Below are 23,782 nucleotides of genomic sequence, written 5' to 3' on the forward strand. Positions count from 1 at the left end.
TACACACACACGTACAAGGCACACTATACACACACACGTACAAGGCACACTATACACACACAGCACACACATGTACAAGGCACACTATACACACACACGTACAAGGCACACTATACACACACACACGTACAAGGCACACTATACACACACACGTACAAGGCACACTATACACACACACATATACAAGGCACACTATACACACACACGTACAAGGCACACTATACACACACATGTACAAGGCACACTATACACACACACGTACAAGGTACACTATACACACAAACGTACAAGGCACACTATACACACACAGCACACACATGTACAAGTCACACTATACACACACACGTACAAGGCACACTATACACACACATGTACAAGGCACACTATACACACACACGTACAAGGTACACTATACACACACATGTACAAGGCACACTATACACACACAGCACACACATGTATAAGGCACACTATACACACACAGCACACACATGTACAAGGCACACTATACACACACACGTACAAGGCACACTATACACACACATGTACAAGGCACACTATACACACACACGTACAAGGTACACTATACACACACAGCACACACATGTACAAGGCACACTATACACACACACACGTACAAGGCACACTATACACACACAGCACACACATGTACAAGGCACACTATACATACACACGTACAAGGCACACTATACACACACAGCACACACATGTACAAGGCACACTATACACACACACACGTACAAGGCACACTATACACACACGTACAAGGCACACTATACACACACATGTACAAGGCACACTATACACACACACGTACAAGGCACACTATACACACACACGTACAAGGCACACTATACACACACATGTACAAGGCGCACTATACACACACACGTACAAGGCACACTATACACACACAGCACACACATGTACAAGGCACACTATACACACACACGTACAAGGCACACTATACACACACATGTACAAGGCACACTATACACACACATGTACAAGGCACACTATACACACACAGCACACACATGTACAAGGCACACTATACACACACACGTACAAGGCACACTATACACACACACGTACAAGGCACACTATACACACACATGTACAAGGCGCACTATACACACACACGTACAAGGCACACTATACACACACAGCACACACATGTACAAGGCACACTATACACACACACGTACAAGGCACACTATACACACACAGCACACACATGTACAAGGCACACTATACACACACACACACGTACAAGGCACACTATACACACACATGTACAAGGCACACTATACACACACACGTACAAGGCACACTATACACACACGTACAAGGCACACTATACACACACACACGTTCAAGGCACACTATACACACACACGTACAAGGCACACTATACACCCGTACAAGGCATACTATACACACACACACACACGTACAAGGCACACTATACACACACACTATACACACACACGTACAAGGCACACTATACACACACACGTACAAGGCACACTATACACACACACACGTACAAGTCACACTATACACACACGTACAAGGCACACTATACACACACATGTACAAGGCACACTATACACACACACACGTACAAGGCACACTATACACACACAGCACACACATGTACAAGGCACACTATACACACACACACGTACAAGGCACACTATACACACACAGCACACACATGTACAAGGCACACTATACACACACACAGATACGTACAAGGCACACTATACACACACACGTACAAGGCACACTATACACACACACACATACAAGGCACACTATACACACACACACGTACAAGGCACACTATACACACACATGTACAAGGCACACTATACACACACGTACAAGGCACAGTATACACACACACGTACAAGGCACACTATACACACACACGTACAAGGCACACTATACACACACATGTACAAGGCACACTATACACACACGTACAAAGTACACTATACACACACACGTACAAGGCACACTATACACACACAGCACACACATGTACAAGGCACACTATACACACACATGTACAAGGCACACTATACACACACACGTACAAGGCACACTATACACACATGTACAAGGCACACTATACACACACATGTACAAGGCATACTATACACACACACGTACAAGGCACACTATACACACACATGTACAAGGCACACTATACACACACACGTACAAGACACACTATACACACACACACACGTACAAGGCACACTATACACACACACTATACACACACACACGTACAAGGCACACTATACACACACACGTACAAGGCACACTATACACCCGTACAAGGCATACTATACACACACACACACACACACGTACAAGGCACACTATACACACACACGTGCAAGGCACACTATACACACACACTATACACACACACGTACAAGGCACACTATACACACACACGTACAAGGCACACTATACACACACACGTACAAGTCACACTATACACACACACGTACAAGGCACACTATACACACACATGTACAAGGCACACTATACACACACACGTACAAGGCACACTATACACACACAGCACACTCATGTACAAGGCACACTATACACACACACGTACAAGGCACACTATACACACACACGTACAAGGCACACTATACACACACACACGTACAAGGCACACTATACACACACAGCACACACATGTACAAGGCACACTATACACACACACACACGTACAAGGCACACTATACACACACACACATACAAGGCACACTATACACACACACGTACAAGGCACACTATACACACACATGTACAAGGCACACTATACACACACACGTACAAGATACACTATACACACACATGTACAAGGCACACTATACACACACAGCACACACATGTACAAGGCACACTATACACACACACGTACAAGGCACACTATACACACACATGTACAAGGCACACTATACACACACACGTACAAGACACACTATACACACACACACACGTACAAGGCACACTATACACACACACACGTACAAGGCACACTATACACACACACACGTACAAGGCACACTATACACACACACACGTACAAGGCACACTATACACACACACGTACAAGGCACACTATACACACACACGTACAAGGCACACTATACACACACACGTACAAGGCACACTATACACACACACGTACAAGGCACACTATACACCCGTACAAGGCACACTATACACACACACACACACACGTACAAGGCACACTATACACACACACGTACAAGGCACACTATACACACACACACGTACAAGGCACACTATACACACACGTACAAGGCACACTATACACACACACGTACAAGGCACACTATACACACACATGTACAAGGCACACTATACACACACAGCACACACATGTACAAGGCACACTATACACACACACGTACAAGGCACACTATACACACACACGTACAAGGCACACTATACACACACACATGTACAAGGCACACTATACACACACATGTACAAGGCACACTATACACACACACACACGTACAAGGCACACTATACACACACACGTACAAGGCACACTATACACACACTCGTACAAGGCACACTATACACACACATGTACAAGGCACACTATACACACACAGCACACACATGTACAAGGCACACTATACACACACACGTACAAGGCACACTATACACACACACGTACAAGGCACACTATACACACACATGTACAAGGCACACTATACACACACGTACAAGGCACACTATACACACACGTACAAGGCACACTATACACACACACGTACAAGGCACACTATACACACACAGCACACACATGTACAAGGCACACTATACACACACATGTACAAGGCACACTATACACACACACGTACAAGGCACACTATACACACACAGCACACACATGTACAAGGCACACTATACACACACACACATGTACAAGGCACACTATACACACACATGTACAAGGCACACTATACACACACACGTACAAGGCACACTATACACACAGTACACACATGTACAAGGCACACTATACACACAGTACACACATGTACAAGGCACACAGATGTACAAGGCACACTATACACACAGTACACACATGTACAAGGCACACTATACACACACACGTACAAGGCACACTATACACACACATGTACAAGGCACACTATACACACACACGTACAAGGCACACTATACACACAGTACACACATGTACAAGGCACACTATACACACACACGTACAAGGCACACTATACACACAGTACACAGATGTACAAGGCACACAGATGTACAAGGCACACTATACACACACAGCACACACATGTACAAGGCACACACATGTACACACATATACACGGCACATACATGTTGCACAACAAATGCTCAGATACACACATTACACACAGCACATGTATGCGGGACAACAAACATTCGTATAAACACATACAGATATCTCACAGACAGCACACACCACACACACCTCACATACACACATTGCTTTATGCTGAAAAGAATAAAGATGTTCCTCACTATGAGCTGCAGCTTCTGCTCACAGCAGCCCTGTCCCAGCAGACACCTCCCTGCCCCCTCCTCTGCTGGGACTGCTGACAGGAGCAGGAGGAGGCTGACAGGGGCAGGAGGAGGCTGACAGGGACAGGAGGAGGCTGACAGGGACAGGAGGAGGCTGACAGGGGCAGGAGGAGGCTGACAGGGACAGGAGGAGGCTGACAGGGACAGGAGGAGGCTGACAGGGACAGGAGGAGGCTGACAGGGACAGGAGGAGGCTGACAGGGGCAGGAGGAGGCTGACAGGGGCAGGAGGAGGCTGACAGGGGCAGGAGGAGGCTGACAGGGACAGGAGGAGGCTGACAGGGGCAGGAGGAGGCTGTCAGGGGCAGGAGGAGGCTGTCAGGGGCAGGATGAGACTGACAGGGACAGGAGGAGGCTGACAGGGACAGGAGGAGGCTGACAGGGGCAGGAGGAGGCTGTCAGGGGCAGGAGGAGGCTGACAGGGGCAGGAGGAGGCTGTCAGGGGCAGGAGGAGGCTGACAGGGGCAGGAGGAGGCTGACCGGAGCAGGAGGAGGCTGACAAGAGCAAGAGGAATCTGACAGGAGGAGACTGACATGGGCAGGAGGAGTCTGACAGGAGGAGGCTGACATGGGCAGGAGGAGGCTGACAGGAGGAGGCTGACAGGAGCAGCACAGCACACACAAGTGGACACAGAACTTATCTGGCAGCTCAGCTGGGTAGGGTCTCTGGCTCGCCCTCCCCCTCAGACTCTATGCAGGAGGACAGGAGCACTGGCCAATGAATTATTTTATCCCTCTGATGGGGGAGGTTCAGTGGCCGGTGTTCCTGTTCCAGCAAAGATCTTGAAGCTCTTCAGACTGCAAGGCCTGTAGTGACATCATGGCCACATGATAGTGATGTTACTACAGGTCCTCAACCAGTCTCTACATCGAAAGCTTCACTGATAATGCTATTATCAGTGAAGCTCTTGCTGTAGCTGCTGGGAGCCCCCAAGGGAGTGGGGGCCCTTGGCAGATGCCTAGTCTGCCCTGCCCTAATGCAGGCCCTGCCTCTGGGGTCCTCGTGTCCAACCCTCTGCTCAATACTCGATTCACTAAACCATCTCAGACAGATGTCTGTCCAGCCTCTGTGTGAAGACGTCCATTGAAGGGGAACTCACCACCTCTCGTGGCCGCCTGTTCCACTCATTGATCACCCTAACTGTCAAAAATATTTTTCTAATATCTAATCTGTATCTTTTCCTTTTCAGTTTCATCCCATTGCTTCTAGTCTTTCTTTGTGCAAATGAGAATAAGGATGATCCCTCTACAGTGTGACATCCCTTCAGATATTTGTAGACAGCTATTAAGTCTCCTCTTAGCCCTCCTTTTTGCAAGTCAAACATTACCAGATCTTTTAACTGTTCCTCGTAGGACGTAGTTTACAGTCCGCTCACCGTCCTGGTCGCTCTTCTCTGAACTTGCTCCAGTTTTTCGATGTCTTATTTAAAATGTGGTGCACAGAACTGGACACAGTATCCAGATGAGGTCTGACCGAGGAGGAGTAGAGGGGATAATTACTTCACGTGATCTAGACTCTATGCTTCTCTTAATACATCCCAGAACTGTGTTTGCCTTTTTTGCTGCTGCATCACACTGTTGACTCATGTGCAGTCTGTGATCTATTAGTATACCCGAGTCTTTTTCACACGTGCTGTTGCTTAGTTCTTTTCCTCCCATTCTGTAGAAGTCATTTTCATTTTTCTTGCCCAGATGTAGAATCTTACATTTCTCCCTGCTAAATACCATTCTATTAGTCGCTGCCCATTGTTCAAGCTTATCTAGATCCTTCTGAATCCTTTCTCTGTCTTCTCTAGTGTTAGCTATCCCTCCTAGCTTTGCATCGTCTGCAAATTTGAATATTTTACCTTAAGTTCCCTTATCTAGAACAACACAGGGGCCAGGACAGAGCCTTGTGGTACCCCACAAGAAACACTCTGTCAATTGGATATGCAACCAATTTATTATCACTTTTTGAGTACGATCACTGAGCCAGTTATGAATCCACCTCTGAACTCTGTAAAGCCCTACGGAATATGTTGGCGCTATATAAATAAAGATTATTATTATTAATATTACTTGGCCTTGTCAATGAGATGCTTGTCTTATCTCTCTGCCAGGATTCAGATTTATAGTCTGGATCCAATTTGCAGACTCTGACACAAAAAAAAAGGGAATTAATAAAAATTTGCTCACCCATAAAATCCTCTGCCTCACTGCCTGTCCTCCAGTGATGATGTCACTTACACGATTCATGTGATCACTGCAGCCAATCACTAGCTGCAGCGGTCACATGATTGACGCACACAATGTCATCACTGCAGGACAAGTGTAGGATCAGCAGGAGATTTAATCGGGCGAGTAATGGTTATTGGCAGCAGGGACCGCTGGAGCAGCAGGGGATTTACCGGGTGAATAAATCCTGGATTCCATAATTTTTCTGCTAGATATCTAATTGAGAACAACTCCTTTAAGACGACAGATATTCTAGATAGGCCCAATGGTTGCACACTAATGAATAACGGCAGACTGCAGCTCCTTTTGCCGTCACCACTTTCCTGAAAAAATATATATTTTTTTTTGCTTTTTCCAAGTAGAGTTGCACTTTGTGCATTTGGACACGTCAGGACTTTGCAGGCATCTGTCATCAGTCTATAAGTATTGATAGAGGGAGATTTATCCTAATGATGAAATTCCTGATCAGGTGGACAAGTGACCCCATGATCATAGTAAATTACCCTGAAAAAATCTGAAAATCCTTAACGAGCCTTAAGCTATTAGACTATAAAGTTGCCTTTGCTTTGCAGTCTCGTTTTCAGCTCATTCTAGGACTCTGGAAAGTATTCCAGCAGCGTGCATTAAATAATAATAAGAAACAGTTTTAGAGTATATTAAAGCCAGAATATATTAAATCAGGGAAATATTTATAAAAAGTAAAGTGGAGGAGATATTGGGTGCAGAACGCAGCAGCCCTTGTTACGGGGCTCGGACACATCTGGAAGGTATTATTGCGCCGGGGTGTGTTTCATATCACAAACAGGTACTTGGTTGTGCTGGTAGCAGCCGGCTCTGGGTGGGCGAGGGATTAGGCAAAAGCTTTGACATGACGGAGAGCCGAGGGACACGGTGCTGACATGTCTCAAACGCCGCTCTAAGCCTCAGGGGTGAGATCTGAAAAGAAGTCTGAAAAAAAAGAAAAGGCCCAAAATATGAAACAATTTATTACGCAGCTGATCCCTAAATCAAGCCGTTAACAGCCCTATCAAAAATAGTAAACGGCTGAAGGAATGAAATCCTTTCGACAGCTGCAGGGGAGGCTTTACGCAAAACATTCATTTGCTGCTTAAGAAGAAAATAGTTTGGAAAAGGGACAGCGAGGAAAGAAGTGCGTGCGGGTCACAGCGGAGACGGGCTCCATTACAGGGACCTACTGCACAGACTGACCCCCGTACACAAGGCGCGCACAGAAAATCAGAGATGTGCATCATACCAGCACAGCGCGCAAAGGTGGAAGTCACCCGACAAAGCACGCAAAGGCGGAAGTCACCCGACACAGCGCGCAAAGGCGGAAGTCACCCGACACAGCGCGCAAAGGCGGAAGTCACCCGACACAGCGCGCAAAGGCGGAAGTCACCCGACACAGCGCGCAAAGGCGGAAGTCACCCGACACAGCGCGCAAAGGCGGAAGTCACCCGACATAGCGCGCAAAGGCGGAAGTCACCCGAAACAGCGCGCAAAGGCGGAAGTCACCCGACAATCACTTTTAGTGAATGTTTCACTAATGCAGGGGCGGCATTCAGTTCCTGAGTTTCAGCTGGTAGACGACCTGCAGATACAGAAGATAAACTCTACATCATAGGTTTACTGTTTTTTTTTTTGCTCATTTATGTAACGCCATCATATACCGCAGCGCTGTAAAGACATAATCATCTCTGTCCCCATTGGCGCTCACAATCTAGATAACCTATCAGTCTTTGGAGTGTGGGAGGAAACCGGAGAACCCGGCAAAAACCCAGGCAAACACTGGGAGAACATACAAACTCCTCGCAGATGTTGTCCTTGAACACAAGACTCCAGTGCTGCAAAGCTACAGTGCTAACCACTGAGCCACCACCCAGGGATGGCCAGCGAGCCGCCGCCGTGGGATGGCCAGCCAGCCGCCGCCGTGGGACGGCCAGCGAGTCGCCGCTGTGGGATGGCCAGCGAGCCGCCGCCCTGGGATGGCCAACGAGCCGCCAACGTGGGACGGCCAGCGAGCCGCCGCCGTGGGACGGCCAGCGAGTCGCCACCGTAGTCACTCATCGAATTGAAAAACATTTCAGCAAAAAAAAAAAAAAATAACCCAAATAACCAGACCTGAGCCCTGATAGTTTAGAATTATTTTCACATGCCAGTGATCAGGAGTGAGGGATCATACAGAAACTGCGCCACAAAATTAATTTGATGCATCTTTATACCGCCATGAATGTGCGCTAGCCAGGGGCAACTTGTCACTTACGGTGTAGGAAAGACAAAGTGCATCACGAAGGGATGAGGGAGAGGGAGCCCAGACACTAAGGAAAGAGGTGGTGGAGGCCTCCTAGGCTGATCTAATATCACCCTGTCTTACCTACCGTCCCTATATTGGTTTCTCACCAATCGCTGATCAGGACCCTAAACCCTATATCTCCCTAGAGCTAGTCTCTGGATAGGGAAGGGGGATGAGTGCTAGTCAGTCCCCACTAACAACTAAAGACAGCAAGGTGACACAGACACGGGGGAAGTAACTTAGCTTGAGCCGACTTCAGAGAGATGGCACACACGGCCTCTTAGCACCAAAGAGGAAGTAAGCAGACTGCAACAGCTCCAAGCCTTCACAAGCGGTCATGTGAATATCACCGGCACCTCCCTAAAGCAAACAGGAAGCATTTAAAACACCCAGGCCTGGGTGTCAATTAGCCGGAGGGAGGTAGCCGCTGGGTCCTAGAGGGAGACAGATCTAAGAAGGTGTCTGTAATGCCAAACGAAGAGATCTCCTGCAACCAACTGCAGGGCGACTGACTGTCACATCTGACACCACTTCTGTAGCGTAAAAAATTATGAATTGATCAGCCCCCGTCCTGCACACAATGGGTGTAAAAACCCCATTAGTTATACACTTTTTTGGGACATTTCAAGCAGAATTCCGGAAAAAAAAATGGCTTGATGAATGAGGGCCAAAGTATATTCCAAAGTTGCAGAACTTTTTTAGCAATTGAGGTCTAAGCTTTAATTGCATAAAATCAGATGGCGCTTTGATAAGACCAATGATCAATGTATACGTGTATTTAGTATTACAAATAGGGTGATGACCGATTGCTTAATATAAACTTTCCTCCTCTTATCTTTCCCTGCAGCTCGTTCATTATCGTACACGTAATCCTCCAGTTTCTGCTCGGTCCCGGACGGTGCGATGATTAGATGGCTCTAGGTTTTATTACACGCTGTGTAGCATTATAGTTTCATTTGCCATCCACGTCAAAGTCTGCTATATGTCCGAGACACCCGCTAAAAATATAATCCAGGTGACAAATGGGTCATCAACAGTAACTAAGTAGGGACAAACGCAGGACTTTGGTGGTCGAGATCCAGAGATGGGGATTTTTCAATGAAGAACGGCCACACTCTTCCTCCGATACGTCCGCGGAATGCAAAATCAGCTCCAGCTCCAAGGGCACAAAACTAATCCGCAACTTCTAAAACAGATGCAAATGTCTACAAGGCTTGTCTGCCACATGTAAGATCCTCAGAAGAGACGACTTCTAACATAATTTCCCCCCCCGCAGACATCTATGTAGATGACTAAACAGGCACAGGGGTGACAGCGGGTATTATTAACCGAGCTGATAACACAGGAGCAGAAGAAAATCCCTTCCGAAGAGGGAACGTTCCGATTTGGTGGATTGAGCGACGGAAGGAAACGAGCAGGTAGGCGACACTTGACAAAGTTTTCTTCAATCAGGACTCAGCTTGATGCTGACTAATTACTCTGTAATGGTGTTTATATGCTACCGGCACTGGGAGAAATTACCTGACAGCACATCAATATTAATGCCGCATCTCGCATGTAAATGGCTCGTGATCCCCACCGCAGCAACTGGAGGAGATCACTGCACTTACTGATGAGACAACAGGCCCGGAAGACATGTAAAGTGGACAGTGACCACCACGCTCATCACACAAAAACTTATTTTACAAATTGCAAGTTGTAGAAGTTTATATTCCAATGTCTTATGGAAAAAAAAAAAAAAAAAAGCAACACCCTTCCGGGGGAGCAGAGGTGATCTGAGCAGTCGGACCTTCCCTCCCCCATCAAACACTTAAAGGGAATAGGTCAACAGGTTTTAACATTTTCATCTGAGAGCAGCATGATGTAGGGGCAGAGACCCTGATTCCAGAGATGTGTCACTTAATTTACTGCTTGCTGTAGTTTTGATAAAATCCCTGTTTTCTCTTCTGCAGATTTATCAATTCTCTCAATGCTGAGCCTTGCATAACCCCACCCCCACCACTGATTGGTAGCTTTCTCTGTATAACCCCACCCCTACCGATTGGCATCTTTCTCAGTACAACCCCACCCTCCACCACTGATTGTCTGCTTTCTCTGTATAACCCCACCCTCCACCACTGATTGTCTACTTTCTCTGTATAACCCCACCCTCCACCACTGATGCTTTCTCCGTATAACCCCGCCTCCACCACTGATTGTCTACTTTCTCTGTATAACCCCACCCCCACCACTGATTGGTAGCTTTCTCTGTATAACCCCACCCCTACCGATTGGCATCTTTCTCAGTACAACCCCACCCTCCACCACTGATTGTCTACTTTCTCTGTATAACCCCACCCTCCACCACTGATTGTTGCTTTCTCTGCATAACCCCACCCTCCTCCACTGATGCTTTCTCTGTATAACCCCGCCTCCACCACTGATTGGCTGCTTTCTCAGTACAACCCCACCCTCCACCACTGATTGTCTGGTTTCTCTGTATAACCCCACCCTCCACCACTGATGCTTTCTCTGTATAACCCCGCCTCCACCACTGATACTTTCTCAGTACAACCCCACCCTCCACCACTGATTGTCTGCTTTCTCTGTATAACCCCACCCTCCACCACTGATTGGCTGCTTTCTCTGCATAACCCTGCCTCCTCCACTGATGCTTTCTCAGTACAACCCCACCCTCCATCACTGATTGTCTGCTTTCTCTGTATAACCCCGCCTCCAACACTGATTGGCTGCTTTCTCTGTATAACCCCGCCTCCACCACTGATTGGCTGCTTTCTCTGTATAACCCCGCCTCCACCACTGATTGTCTGCTTTCTCAGTACAACCCCACCCTCCACCACTGATTGTCTGCTTTCTCTGTATAACCCCACCCTCCACCACTGATTGGCAACTTACTGACTATGCACATAAAGCTGCCAATCAGTGGTGTGGGTGTGGTTGTACTACATTGCAGAAGGTTTACTAGTCCTGTAGTGATAATCTCCTGTTGGCAAAACAGTGATTGTACCAAAACAACAGCAAGTAGCCCAGTAAGTGACACATCGCTGGAATTGGGGTCTCTGTCTCTACATTATGCTCCTCTCAGATTAGGTGGCAAAAAAACTGGTGACAGATTCCCTTTAAAGCACTCTCATGTCAGAACATCTAAGATGGCATAACCCCTTTAATTTTTTCAAGAAAGGGCGATTTTCTATTTTAATTTTTCCTTCTATTTTTTTTTTTTTTTTTTGTCGGCATAGCTTGTTTTTTGTCACTTTGAATGACACCATTCACTTTACCATTACTTTTCCAACTGGGCTGAAATGGTAAAAAAAAAAAAAAATGGTGGAATTGCATTTTAAGTTTTGTTTTTACAGCATTCGCTGAGCGGTAAAAGTGACCTGTCATGATCTGCACGTCAGTACATCACCACTGCAACCAATCACTGAGCGCAGCTGCTTGTGCCACCTACCCTCACAGAGTCGCTGAGATCAGTGATTGACTGCAGCGGTGATGTGCGCTGTAGTTGTTACTTCACCACATCGGCAGAGAGCTGGGGAGGGCAAAGGCTTTGGTATTTTACATTACAGGAAATATTTGGGGGTCCACTTTTCTAAAAGTGGAAAATACCCTATTAATTGCTTATTCCATGTCCAATGAAAAACCACTGGAAAATATTGTCCTAAAACAAGTGTTACTGCCCAAGACGACTTTCTCTGGTTTGCTCATGATTGGCACAGTTTGTATACAAGGAATTAATAAAGTCATAAATTACCTTTCGGTGGAAAACGATGCACCTGGATTGATCAAATCATTGGGAAAATCCTCTTGAAACCTGAGGGGAAACAAAAAACAAGAGAAAGAAATCAAATATCTTGAAATACAATGAAATCAAATATGTATTATTATTTATTATTATTATTATTATTATTTATTATTATTATTGCATTTACTCCATGGCGCTTTACATGTGAAAAGGGGTATACATAATTAAAAAAAACAAGTACAATAATCTTGAACAATACAAGTCACCGACTGGTAAAGGAGGAGAGAGGACCCTGCCAGCGAGGGCTCACAATCTACAAGTATAACGCCTGGATCGATTTGTACACGTCAGAATTCTGACGCTAAATACTGACGAAAGTAAATCCAACTAATAAAAAGTTCTACAAAAGTGTCTAACGCCCAAAATTATCGTAAGAGCAAATCTGACCTAAGCTTACAACGAACAACAAATTTGAAAGACTTGGTAAATGCGCCCCAAAGTTTATTAAAAAGTTGAAGAACTTTTTAAAAAGGGGACATCTGACATGGGAATAATTTTTTTTTTTTTATAGGAATGCACAGTATTAAACAATAAATGGAACACGCTCACCCTCCAGTAATTCGGCGGATCAAGCATGAGCCTGCTCCGGAGGTCTCCACCAGCTCCGGAAGGCATTAGGACCGCTACAGTGTGTGATTGGCTGCAGCGGTCAGGTGACTAGAACAGCACCTTCTTGGATGTTTCTCTGATAGCAGGCGCTCGTATAGTCACATGACCAATGCAGCCAATCACAGGTTGAAGTGGTCCCGGCGACTTCCAATTGGAGCCGACATCACTTCCAAAGCAAACGGATACATCCAGAATGGCCTGTGCTGGAAGGTGACTATTCCGGTTTATTTTTTTAAAACATATCCATAACGAGAAAAAATAAATATTTCAGTGTAGGACATCCTAGTTAGAGGGGATCTAACTGCAGGGACCCCTCCATGATCTTCAGAAGGAGAAGACCTCAGAATTTGAGGCTGTGGTTCCCCTTCGCTCTCGAGATAGACAGAGGCCCCAAAGGTTGGAGCATCACTGTTCAATAAGTAATGGCGTATCATAGAGATGGGAAACAGCTTTTTAAGATGGTGAGGGCCCTTTAATGGAGATGTTCCAACTGGGGCATTCATGACATATTGAGAGGATAGGTCCAATAGATGAGGGTCCCACCATTGAGACTGGCATTGATGTTATGAACCAGGAATGGAGATTGGTCCATTCATTTCCATGGTCAGTCTGCCGGGACTTAGGACCTACATCTACTTTCCTGGACTATGATGATAACCATGGACAGAGACGTGAAGAGCTAATATCGGACAGAAAACCATGGAAGCTAAACCTTCATCTTCTTGAATCGGGAGTCACATAACGACGATCGGAGAGATATCCGTCTCGTCATGGGTTTTCCGGAGTCAGGCGCTTGTGATAAACGTTATGTGCAGCAAAGCTCGGAGTCAGGAAAATTCCCTATTCTTGGTATGCTGGCAACGACATTAACGAATCGCAGAGATCATAAAAAAGGCCATTATTCATAGCCGAGAAGTGATCGCATTACCACTTGACATTAACAATAAGAAATCCATGCACTTCTAATATTACACTTTATAGCTGATGGGATCACCACTTCACACTGATAGGCAAAGCATGTGTGCTCTTATTACACAGCTGTCAGTGGCCCCGAAGAATAGAAATATGACAATATGACTGAGCGCCTGCGAGTACGACGGGACGGAAGAGAGGCGGCCATCGTCGCCAAGGCTGGGTGCAATCACTTATACCGGTGATCTCCTGCACACGACAGCCACGATAAAAGGAGGATATTACAGCATATATCACAATCACACCTAATAGATGACAATACACCGCTATATCAGTGCCCGCAATAGTATCCTGCCCAGAAGAAATCCAATATCCTAAAGTAGACAACAAATCTCTGCAAAAGGAAGAGAAGCCAAACGGGATCTAGAGGACCAGGAGACAGAACAGCATCCTGAGTGTTGTCCATGAAAACCACCGATGCTTTGGTTTCTTATCTATCTACGTATATGATCTCAGCCCAGTGGCGTAACTACAGTCTGATGGGCCCCCTCCATCCTGAATCAATATATATATATATATATATATATATATATATATATATATATATATGTATATATATATATATATATATATATATATATATATATATATATATATATATATATACAGTATAGACCAAAAGTTTCGACACACCTTCTCATTTATAGATTTTTCTGTATTTTCATGACTATGAAAATTGTACATTCAACAAAAAAAGTGTGAAACAACTGAAAATATGTCTTATATTCTAGGTTCTTCACAGTAGCCACCTTTTGCTTTGATGACTGCTTTGCACACTCTTGGCATTCTCTTGATGAGCTTCAAGAGGTAGTCACCGGAAATGGTCTTCCAACAATCTTGAAGGAGTTCCTAGAGATGCTTAGCACGTGTTGGCCCTTTTGCCTTCACTCTGCGGTCCAGCTCACCCCAAACCATCTCGATTGGGTTCAGGTCTGGTGACTGTGGAGGCCAGGTCATCTGGTGTAGCACCCCATCACTCTCCTTCTTGGTCAAATAGCCCTTACACAGCCAGGAGGTGTGTTTGGGGTCATTGTCCTGTTGAAAAATAAATGATGGTCCAACTAAACGCAAACCGGATGGAATAGCATGCCGCTGCAAGATGCTGTGGTAGCCATGCTGGTTCAGTATGCCTTCAATTTTGAATAAATCCCCAACAGTGTCACCAGCAAAGCCCCCCCACACCATCACACCTCCTCCTCCATGCTTCACGGTGGGAACCAGGCATGTAGAGTCCATCCGTTCACCTTTTCTGCGTCGCACAAAGACACGGTGGTTGGAACCAAAGATCTCAAATTTGGACTCATCAGACCAAAGCACAGATTTCCACTGGTCTAATGTCCATTCCTTGTGTTCTTTAGCCCAAACAAGTCTCTTCTGCTTGTTGCCTGTCCTTAGCAGCGGTTTCCTAGCAGCTATTTTACCATGAAGGCCTGCTGCACAAAGTCTCCTCTTAACAGTTGTTGTAGAGATGTGTCTGCTGCTAGAACTCTGTGTGGCATTGACCTGGTCTCTAATCTGAGCTGCTGCGATTTCTGAGGCTTGTGACTTGGATAAACTTATCCTCAGAAGCAGAGGTGACTCTTGGTCTTCCTTTCCTGCGGCGGTCCTCATGTGAGCCAGTTTCTTTGTAGCGCTTGATGGTTTTTGCAACTGCACTTGGGGACACTTTCAAAGTTTGCCCAATTTTTCGGACTGACTGACCTTCATTTCTTAAAGTAATGATGGCCACTCGTTTTTCTTTAGCTGCTTTTTTCTTGCCATAATACAAATTCTAACAGTCTATTCAGTAGGACTATCAGCTGTGTATCCACCTGACTTCTGCACAACACAACTGATGGTCCCAACCCCATTTATAAGGCAAGAAATCCCACTTATTAAACCTGACAGGACACACCTGTGAAGTGAAAACCATTTCCGGTGACTACCTCTTGAAGCTCATCAAGAGAATGCCAAGAGTGTGCAAAGCAGTCATCAAAGCAAAAGGTGGCTACTTTGAAGAACCTAGAATATAAGACATATTTTCAGTTGTTTCACACTTTTTTGGTAAGTATATAATTCCACATGTGGTAATTCATAGTCTTGATGCCTTCAGTGTGAATGTACAATTTTCAAAGTCATGAAAATACAGAAAAATCTTTAAATGAGAAGGTGTGTCCAAACTTTTGGTCTGTACTGTATATATATATAAAAATATATGTCCTCCATCCTGGTATATATATATATCACCCATTCTGCTATATGTTCCTTATCCCTAGCATCATCCTGGTATATATAAAAATAAACTATTGTACTCACCAGGGGCGTACATAGAAGTTATGGAGCTCCATAGAAGAATTATAATGCACCCCCATAGTCCTCCATATAGTATAATGCATCCCATAGTCCTCCATGTAGTATAATGCACAGCCCAAAATCTTCCATAAAGTATAATGCATAGCCCATAGTCATCCACAGTAGTATAATGCACCACATAGTCATCCATAGTAGTGTAACGCACCCCCATAGTCATCCATAGTAGTATAATGCACCCCCATAGTCATCCATAGTAGTATAATGCACCCCCATAGTCATCTATAGTATTATAATGCACCCCATATTTAAAATAAATACTCACCATCCCTTCGCTCCCACGACGCATGCTTCCTCTTGTAAAGCCAGCAGCTGACTCCAGCGTGTGACGTCACTGCCATGTGCCTGTCATGTGCACGTTTTTGTCAGCTGCTGGTGTTTGATTGGCCGGCGGAGTGTGTTGTGGTGCACGGACCTGCGTGCCACAATACACCAACTGTATGTGTATGTGCGTCTGAGGACACACATTCAGTTGAAGCTTTTGCTGGCGCCGGCAGGCCCTGGCCCTCACCCGCCAGGCCTTGGCCCTCGCCCGCCCGGGCCCATTACCCACCGGGCCCGGCCGCAGAGGTGACCGCAGTCTTACACCACTGTCTTAGCCCATTAAGCAAGTATGATCATAGAACAGCATCATGAGAGGCCGTAGACTGTCGCCATCCAACTGAAGAGGACAGCCCAATCATTTCTAAGAACACTCCCATTGGCTCCTCCCACATGTCCTTTTCAGTTAGATGCCGGCACAGTCTATAACCTCTCAGCAGCGCTTTAATAACACATACTGAGAAAGTTAACGTTTGTCCGTAGATGCTAAGAGGTAACTAATATTTTATATACTAAGTATAAATTGGCAGCCCAAAAGGGATGACCCTGGGCTGAGATTACTGATCCCGGAATGGACATGCCTTTTTTTTTATTCTATTGCTTATATTCACTCACTGTCTCCATTACCCATTGGTAACCCATGCAAACACTACGCAAATGTCCTACTTTGTTGGATATAAATTCAGGACCCCGATGCTTTGAAGCAACAGCGTTAACCACTGGTGAGCCACCATGTTGCAGTGTGTTTGCATTGGGAGCTGACCGATCACCTGATAGTAATCCATACTTCTCACAAGGGAACGAGAAGCCCCAGGTTTTAGAGGTAGAAATGCTCTCCAGACTTGGGGTTCTCCATAGGCTTAAAAGTAACTTGAGAACAGGCTCGGACTGGCCCACAGGAGAACAGGAGAATCCTCCGGTAGGCCTCTCCCAGTGAAGTGTTGTTGATGAGAAGTGGTATTGCACTTGATTCACTATCTGCAGAAAAAGATGTCATCTAATCATTCAGGAAACAAACTACCCAATTAATATATTACTTAGAAGCAAAAGTAAATTTTCATACTATGGTCAGGTCATTAATGCTTGTAGCTCAAGAGTGGGCACCAAGAGTCAATGATATTGGTGGGGCCGACACTGCTTGGGTCTGAGGGTCTCCTCGTCACACAAGGTGAGGAAAGGAATAAGTGTACAATGATGGGAAGAGGGGGAAGGGAGCCCAACAACTAGAGAAAAGGGGAGTGGAGACCCCCTAGGCAGATCTAATATCACCCTGCCAACCCTATCATCCCTATATAGGTTCTGCACCTGTCACAGAGCAGGAACCTAAACCCTGAATGTCCCTAGAGCTTGGTCCTAGATAGGGAAGGGACGGGGTGAGCACTAGTCAGGCCCCACTACAAACTTAAGACAACAAAGTAAACAAACAAAGAGGATACACTTAACTTGAGCAGACACCAGAGAGATAGTGCCAACTATCCTCCAAGAACACCAGAGAGGAAGCTAGCCAACTGCTAGTGCTCCAAGTCAACACAGAGGTTCATATAACTATCACCGATGCCTCTCTGGAGAAACTGAGAGTTTTTAACTACTAAGCAAGGGTGCGTCAATCAGCAGCAGAAGGTGGAGGTAGCTGCTGGGTCTTAAAGGGAGAAGGATATAACTATACTACAGAGATGAGAGGATCAAGACGGCATCTGCAATGCCAAGCGCAGTGACCTTCTACAGCCGGATCCAGAGTGACTGTCAGACCTGACACACCAGTGACACTCCTCATCTTACCCAATGGATCCATCACTTTCTGAGGGTGCAATAATGAAGTGCTATAAAAAGAGTGAAGCTTTTATATTAGTATAATCTGCAATTCTTGTAAGATGCAATCACTAGTCCCTCTGCCTCGTGCCTCAACCGGTCTCGCTGAGCTGCACTGGGTCCACATAAAGTCAGGCTCGGTTACGTTGCTCCATACGGTGCCAATGAGAGATCTTGAAGAAAGAGCGTAATGCAATTATTATCCCTCCGGTCCCAATGGTGAACACTTCCCACAAATGGATATTTTCTGAGCGCAGTTAGGAGATATTTCACCAAAGCAGAGGGGTCAGCAGTCTTTCTGAACATTACGAGTCTCCCGGGCCTGCAGCTGTAGATTTCACTCTGGAAACTGTTGTTTGACTTTAGGAAACGCGAATTAGAATTCGTTCATTTGCAGATTCTCGACAAATCACTAAAATCCAGGAGGGTTATTTATTTTCGAGAGACCCTGTGCAACTGCTTGTGATGCAGACGAATCTCTATCCGTCAGGGGAGTGAAGAATGTAATAGCAGTGGTGGAGCAGGACACTACATACGGCTTTTACAAAAACTAATTACTCCCCTGCAGAGCTGACACTCTAATTTTTGTGCCTAATGAACAAAAGACATAAAAGAACTCGCCCGAAACCACAAGTGCAAGATGCTGGGATTGGAGCCGGGTCTACAATGACCTTGCTATTAAACTGCCCCCACTGTGCCGAAATTTCCACAAATTCAGGATTGGTTTCCTGTCTCGGTCTTTTACACCAGGAGCGATTTTTTTTACTTTTTGCTCTTTATTTGGATGAACATACAAACAAAGCTGTTTCTCTAAATTAACTTTTTTTCTTCTATGTTGAAGCAATTGTGTATAAAAAAAAAAAAAAAAATAAAATAAAATTACTTTTCAAAGTGCAACTTTTGGAAAAAATTACTTTTCAAAGTGCAACTTTTGGAAAAAAAAAAAATAATAAAAAAGTCACGCATATAGTAATAGAAAAAAAAAAAAAAAAGAGAAAAAAGAAAGAGCGTAAGCACAAGCAGCTGTAGAAAATTAAACGGTCGGGGGGATTTAAAAGAGATAATTAACTTACAAATGTCATCACATAGCAAGCCCTGGGCAAGCAGAACGTGGCGCACCGAGTAACTGATGTAGAAACACAAGAGCCGGCCAGATATGTCCTCACACCAATAATGAGATTTCACTAGCTTAAGGTATTGAGAGATGCATTACCTCCTGAATTAAAAGGCATGCAATAGCTCATCTAGCTGGCTTGTCATCTGACCTCTAGGTGGCGCTAGCGGAAGCATCTGACATCTCTGAGCATCTAGTCTGCAGCGGGTAATGGACAAGCTTCATGTAAAGTCTATGGGTGACATAAGAAACAGCAGAGAGGGGGATCCTTTAAGACGAGAGTAGTAGCAGATCTGGGGATGCTTACAGCAGCCAGTATTCTGCATAAGATGCAGCCTACAATGCGGATTCCTTTCCCCTCTTATTGAATTGCTGCCATAATAACAGTTTATTTATTAATTGAATGAAATCAGATCATTTCAGCCTCATTTACACTTTTAGGCTGTAAACCGGGATGACGTTCCAATAGGGAGAAATAATTGCGCCCCCATGATTTCCATCATAGTCGCTTGCAATTTTGTTCTTCGTAGGAGACTATTGTGATGGGGATTTTATGTATATATAGTTGCGATGTACAAGACAGAAGAATCGACGCCTTCGAAATTTGGTGCTGGAGAAAGAATGAATTAATACCACGGATGGAGAAGAACAAACAACTCATGTCTGGCTTGATTTGTTCCAAGATTGTCACTTGAAGCAAGGACCACCAAGCTACGACTTGCCTACTTTGGACGCCCTGTATATGTATATAGTTTTTTTTTATTTTCTGAAAAAAGTGGGTTACACTTTTGAAACGCATAGCAAAATAAAAGAATCTGTTATTTTCTAATACTTCTGGCCTCCGACGTTTCTTCACAAGCTGGCAGCGTGGATATGGAGCACAAACTTTCCATGTTTTATTCCCTGTGGACACATCATAAGAAGAGAGCAATCACTGGAGAAGAACATCAAGGGATTGGAAGAATGGAAGGAGCAAGGTGAAGAAGAAGACCAGCACCCCGATGGCTTGATGCAATCACGATAACGGTGGAAAAGACCCTGGTGGACCTATCTAGGCTTCCTACAGAGAGTTCGACCATCAAGTCGCCATGGATCGAGATCGAGCACAAGGCATTTTTTTCCCCAAAAAAAAGTTGCGATACAACAATGTATTTGCTCTTTTCACCAAATTACTTTGTTTGCTGCACAACATTGTGGCCATTAAGCAAATAATTTGCAATTATTTTTTAACAATACAGCGCCGACCTTTATTTAGTGGACATGCAGAAGCCGCATAGTAACGGCTTTGTGGGACCCCAGACATAAGAGACATGCAATGAGACACGAGATCCAGCAGCTTATTGATGGTTTCCACGTTGCAATGGGAGTTTCTTTAAAAGGTTTATTCCCAAAATAACAACCCCTATCAGATTGGGGCTGCAGAGCTTCGTTCTCGGGGATCTATCCTTATAATTCTGCAAATAACCTTTTATGATCGGTAGGAGAAATGTGTTGGTTTTTATTATGGTTTTTCCACCTGAAAAAAACATTTTGCAGGTAGTATGAATCCAGCAGCGGCTTTCTGGCTTCAGCTCCACAATGCCACGGGAAGGGATTTTGGAAATGTAATTCAATTGTCATTATGTTCTGCACAAATCCGACAGCAGCCCCTGGACGTTATCTATGGCTGTAATGTAATGAGTAAGTCTGTCTGCAGCCGGTGTGCTTCCTCCGAGCCGATACCTGCAGAGACGGCCGCGAATAATGGAGTGGGGTGGGAGAGGAGCCATCGGAAAGTACTACCACCATCAGCAATATCATCGTGTCATACAATCATCCCAGCAACAATGGTTCTCTGCCGAGCGCAATGCCTTGCAGATTCATATGTCTAATACGCAGAAATGTCTGTATTTGTGCAAAAAAAAATTATGTAACAATGAAGAATTGCGCACAGACATTCCTCTGCATAACAGATTTTATAGAATCTCATCCATCCGAAGCGGAGAAAATCCACAGCGTAAATTGACTGGCATTCAGATTTTACATCCACAGCCGGTCAACTTAGGGGGCATATTTCATTGCGGACATTTGCAGAGGATTGTCCGTGTGAATTTCTGACCGGAAGTTCTGCAGCGTAAAAGTGAACCTGTCGCCAATAAAAATGCAGTCAAATCTGCAGGCAACATATTATATAGCGGGCAGGGGAGTAGACTGATTGCTAGTTTTTATAACCTGTATTTTCATTGTTGAAACCTCTGCTCTTTCTGGGGGTTTCAGTCCAGTGGGCCGTCCCATCAGTCTGCATGCGGAGATTGTTGTCAGTCACTTATAGGACCGCCCACTGGACTGAAAACCCCCAGAAAGAGCAGAGGTTTCAACAATGAAAATACAGGTTATACTGATTCTTTTCTGACAAAACTATCATCCTGCCCGCAGTTTTGACTGCATTTTCATGGCGATAGGTTCACGTTAGACCATGAAATCTCATCTCGACGTTGCTGAAAATTTCTGGGTGGAAATTGACACGTGGAGAGAATTTTGAAATATGCAGAGTGTTAATTATTTGTCTGACATTCACGCTGGATTTCACAGTTTGCTATGCAATTGGTCAAATCTGCAGGTAGCAAGCGCTGATTTTGCTGAGAAAAATTGTTGCAAAGCTGCAAGGTGTGAAAAAAAAAAACCCTTGCAATACAAATCCACAGAATTTCAACAAGAAAACACGATTGGATTTTGCAGAAGTTTCCCAAAGGATCAGTTCTAAGTGATTGTACCCTAAAACCAAAAGTATGAAATTCATGATAAACAGATCTTGGGTTTTTCCTTTTTTATGGCTTTCTTTATAGAAAAGCAGATTGGGTCTCCAATGATTTCACATCTGAATGTATCTAATAAAAGACACAAGTGACTAAAGTGGCGCCTGCCATTTTTTTAATGTTTGGACAACCACTTTATTAAAAGAAGTTGTCCACTACTTGGACAATTCCTTCTCATACCCCACACTTGGCCTCGATAAAATAAAAAAGCCTATACTCACCTACCGTGTCGACGCTGTTGCAGCCGTGTCGGCACTCGCGAACCCGGGACTTCCGTGAGGTTGTTATGACACGTGACTCCGAAGCCCAATCAGCGCTGGCGTCACTTTTCCCGCCTTCGGACAAATTGAAAATGAAGAGGAAGTCAGAGATCAGCTGCAGCCCGGACTTCCTCTTCATGTTCAATTCGACAGAAGGCGGGGACAGCGACGGCGGGGACAGCGACGCCAGCGCTGATTGGGCTTCGGGGTCACGTGTCACAACAACTGCACGAGAGTCCCAGGACCGTGAGTGCCGACACAGCTGGAGTGGCGCCGGCACGGGAGGAGAGTATAGGCTTTTTTATTTTATCGGGGCCAAACATTTAGATCAAGAAGGGGTTGTCCTAGTAGTGGACAACGCCTTTAAGGTCATCTGGCCCTGCTCAACACTTGATGTAAAAGCGAATGGGGACGGTGACGTCATGTCAACAGATATGTGACAGCTCAGGTGTGCCTGTCCTATATCTAATGAACAGGACAGGTGCAAGATACCTTCTGCTCCTGCAAGCGAGCCGGCACATCTCTGTAGACGTGACATCACCGGCCCCGCTCACAAACCAATTCACAG

At 45.1% G+C, this 23,782-nt stretch overlaps 1 protein-coding gene across 4 annotated transcripts in view; it reads right to left on the reverse strand.

Moving 5' to 3' along the window:
* Positions 1-23,782, reverse strand: part of PKNOX2 (PBX/knotted 1 homeobox 2) — a 392,364-nt gene that overhangs the window by 162,785 nt on the left and 205,797 nt on the right. For all 4 annotated transcript variants that reach the window (XM_073657345.1, XM_073657347.1, XM_073657344.1 and 1 more), the window contains exon 3: positions 12,935-12,994. The gene's annotated coding sequence lies outside the window, so the exon portion shown is untranslated. The remainder of the gene's footprint in view (positions 1-12,934; positions 12,995-23,782) is intronic.

Source organism: Phyllobates terribilis, unplaced genomic scaffold, assembly GCF_046119375.1.
Source record: "Phyllobates terribilis strain yellow unplaced genomic scaffold, ASM4611937v1 Scaffold_12__6_contigs__length_324123572, whole genome shotgun sequence".
Taxonomy (NCBI): domain Eukaryota; kingdom Metazoa; phylum Chordata; class Amphibia; order Anura; family Dendrobatidae; genus Phyllobates; species Phyllobates terribilis.